The 3,907-nt window shown below is 34.2% G+C and overlaps 1 long non-coding RNA gene across 1 annotated transcript; it reads left to right on the top strand.

The window, feature by feature from the left end:
- Window positions 1-2,606: 2,606 nt before the first annotated feature.
- Window positions 2,607-2,927, top strand: LOC118749294. The gene is made up of 3 exons (XR_004994195.1): window positions 2,607-2,649; window positions 2,710-2,771; window positions 2,824-2,927. It is a non-coding gene; the product is annotated as an uncharacterized LOC118749294 (long non-coding RNA).
- Window positions 2,928-3,907: the final 980 nt, after the last annotated feature.

The raw sequence follows: 3,907 nt of genomic DNA, 5'->3' as shown, positions 1-3,907 counted from the left end.
AGAATTGGACAGTGGCATCCATAGAACATTTTTGCTGTAAACCAGAATAATAAGTATGATTTGGGCGTCATGCAAAGGTACACACATATAGAAAAATACCACGCAGATACTCCATTATACTGAAAAGTGTACGCTTGAAATATTCTTATATTCGTTTCAAATGAATATAATTTTTTTGCAGTCTCACATATATGTATGTATGTATGTATCCTCTGTAACAAAGTTCATAGTCAAAGCAAAGGGGAAAAAACATCTCCTTTGCAATGTCCTTGAAGTCTATTCAGACTACCGGAATCGCTTTTTCTCATTTATTAGCGCCCGACATCGGCAATTTCCGGACAACTCGTTTTTGAGTCGCGAATGAAAGACAGCGCATTTCGAATACTAGCGATGTGATGTTAAATCTGTATGCATTTTTCCTTCGCGATAAAAGAAGTGCATGCCAAAATAAAAAACCATATTGCATTTCCTATGTCCATGAATACTTTTTGTTTATTTCATTATTAAAAATTGTATGTAAATACATTCATATGCATGGACGTATTCACAGCGATTAAACCAAGTATTTGAAATTTATTGCGACAAAATAACAAAATTTAAAAATACCTGAAATAATCAGTATACCTAACTGAAGGCAATTGGAAATGCCAAGTGAAACTTTACTTTATTTACAAACTAGATATTATTTTCATTTCTTGAAACTGAGTTTAAAAATAATATACTGTCACGACCTTAGGAGCTAGGCGATTGCGTTTCTCGACTATTACATTACCTGCAAGTGAAAAAGTGCGCTCACTAGCTGCACTACTAGCTGGTATTGATAATATTTTAAATGCTAAGCTAGAAAGAGTTGGAAACTCAAGTTTTTCGGTTTCCCTCCATTGCATGGCATCAAAATTGCTTTCATATTGTGTTATTTTTTGTGAATACTTCTCAATTTCCGCAGTTAATGTTAAAGGTGTACACGGATTTTGAGGGGTTATTGCATCTGGGAAGAAAAAATAGTGACCCGTCGGCGGGGTTACCTCAGCTAAATTTTCTGGGGAATTTTCTGTATTTATAGTTGTGTCGATAGGAAAACAATCAGTTTGGGGTATATTGCGTTGGCAAAAGTCTTTAACCTCTGCGATTGAAATTGAGTCTAAAACATTGTTAGTAGGAGGATAGAGGAAAACTGCTACCTTATGCCGGATGTCTAGGTTAGGTATCAATTTTTGGTCTATTTATTGCAAAATATTTGATTTCAAAACTGAAATAGGAACAGGGAAAGAAACCAGGAGGTATTTCGCAAATTTTCTTAAGACGTCTTATCGACAGATATACGTAAGAGATTGTCACGTATTTTGAGCCTTCAAGCTTTTTGGAAATAATTTCAAAATTCTCACACAACTTCACCAATGATTGCAAAATATTAAAATTAATATTTGACACTTTTTCCAACTCTGAGTTTGCAATCAGCTGTTCTTTGATTTTTTCCTAATTGTCACATATTGATTTAAACATATAATAATTAGAGTTCCAGCGTGTTACACAAACATTTTTCAATGTTGTATCTAGAAATGCTGTAAATTTGCTTTTTTAAAATATTTCACTAACTTTTTACTATCAATTCATAACTTTAATTCTGCAGTTGAATCAAATGCTGCTTGTAGAACATTTGCAAATAAATGGTTGCAGCAATTAAGGCGTGTATTATTTTCTAACGCCTTTTTCATATTTGAGCCTCTGTCGGTGATAAAAGTAATTTTATCATAGCTTGTAATACCAAACTCAGATAAGATGCTTTCAAGCTTAGCTCGAATATTCCTGCCGGACGACCTTTCAAAATCAAGGGTTTTGGCCCCCAGTACAAACTCTTCAAATATTCCATTGTAAAAAAGTGTATGGTTGCACATAAGAAATTTCCGTTTGTAAAAGTCTCACACCACATATCAGCAGTAACGGAAGCACGTCCCGCATTTACAACACTTTGAAGTTTTCTCTGAATTTCTTCTTTTTTCAGTTGCAGTCCGAGTTATATTCCGGGAGATTGTTGCTGGATGAGAAATCAAATCGTCAACATCTAAGTGCTCTCCAAACTTGTGACCGATTTTAATAAGGTCACGGGCTACATTCTTAAATCCGTCACCATTTAAGGTTGCAAACGGTCTGCAGTCTGCTATCGTCCAATTCACACACGAAAGAAATCTATGCAAAAAAAAAGTTATGTACAAAAAGCTTACATAGCACTTTTTATTGTGTTTACTCTTTTTTTGTCCTTGTCCTACTTGTACGAAGAAAATGGCTTTAGTTTTCCTTATGAGGCATTTGTGGTTTGCGTTCCGCTATGCCGCACAATAGCGTCGGATTCACGGCAGCATACAAATTCTTTAATAGCGCATCCAATATCATCTTCTATTTCACAAAAAACAGACCACACTTCACTACGACCCATGATGCAATAATGAAAGGTGTTATACGTTGGCAACTTCTCGCTCTAATCCGCCATCTTGAACTACCTTAGGAGAAACTGTGTTGTTTCTTTGCTAATTTCACTGAACATTTCCCAAAATATTAGAAAAAAATTCTAAACAAGCCACATTGATTCAATTTTCGTTGCTCGTTTTGTTCTTATTCGCTGACATTTGTTTTCTAATTGCTTGAAATTTGGTAAGTATTGTAATAAAACCGAATTATTTTACAAATTAATTATAATTTTGCATTTATTAGGTAATTTCCTTAGTGTTTTCCTGGCCGACCTGTGCTGGTATTGTAATTAAGAGCTAATACACGTAAGTTACAACATATTATTTTGACTTCATTGATGAAACATTCCATTTGCAGCATTCTCTGGTGAACTGCAGCTGCGGCCGAATTTGATTGTGTGCATCATCCTGCAGATATTTTGAAGTAAGTTGGAACCAGCTCTTTGTTATTTCAAAACCTAATGAACCATTTATTTGCAGATTCTGCTGTGCTGCGTTCCTGCTCCGCCCGTGTATTGCTCCGCCCGTGTTTTATAGTGTTGCGTCCCAGTTGCGCCTTTGCATTAGTGTGTGCGTTGTGCTTTAGACACGTTGAAGTAAGTTGAAACCAGGTTTTTGTTTGTTAAAAACCTAAAAAGCCATTCATTTGCAGATTGTTTGTATGCTTCTGCTGTGCTGCGTTACTGCTTCACCCGTGTATTAAATTGCAGCGTTCCTGTTAATATAAGCATCGTCGTTTAAGTACAAAACCGCGTAACTGACATTTGCTGCTAAAAATTGGATTTGCTCACACAAGTTCTTGGCTCAATCCTTATCCATTCTTCCTGATACATACTAGCCAAAAATGCGATTGCTTTTTAAAAAAAGATAAAAAAATCAAAGGTAATTTTTAGCCACTTCAAACTTGCATATAATAAGACTAAAATTGAAGGGGCTATAAAACTGAGTGCTCAAAAAATTCTAAGACTTCTGAGAAAAAAATGTGAATTTTGGGTGAAAATTTGTTGTATTTTTTGTAGTTTTCTACGAAGTTTTAAAATTCGGTTCTTATGGGTTTTGTTACAAATTGAACTTTATTTTTATTGTAAATTCTTAGAAATAAATTAACATGAGAGGGAAATAATATCACTTTGAAATAGGGTTGCTATTGATATGACCGATACTGTATGTATATAATAAATTTTGTACAATTAAAAATCAAAGTGGATTTACTAAAATGAACACAACGTATTAATTATAAATTCTGAAATATATTATTAATTTCAAAAACAAATAAATAATTTGGATGTACGTGAACTTGGGTAATGTATGTATAATTGTTTATATGATTCCTCAAAGTATCCCTTATATAACACTGTGGAACACAACAAAACCTTAGTGCGAATATATCAGGTTTGATAGCTGTTGGCATACCAATAATGCCTCATACTCAGATTTACTAG

Source organism: Rhagoletis pomonella, unplaced genomic scaffold, assembly GCF_013731165.1.
Source record: "Rhagoletis pomonella isolate Grant_MI unplaced genomic scaffold, Rhpom_1.0 Rhpom_scaffold_00014, whole genome shotgun sequence".
Classification (NCBI taxonomy): domain Eukaryota; kingdom Metazoa; phylum Arthropoda; class Insecta; order Diptera; family Tephritidae; genus Rhagoletis; species Rhagoletis pomonella.
This window is presented reverse-complemented; position numbering and strand designations above follow the sequence as displayed.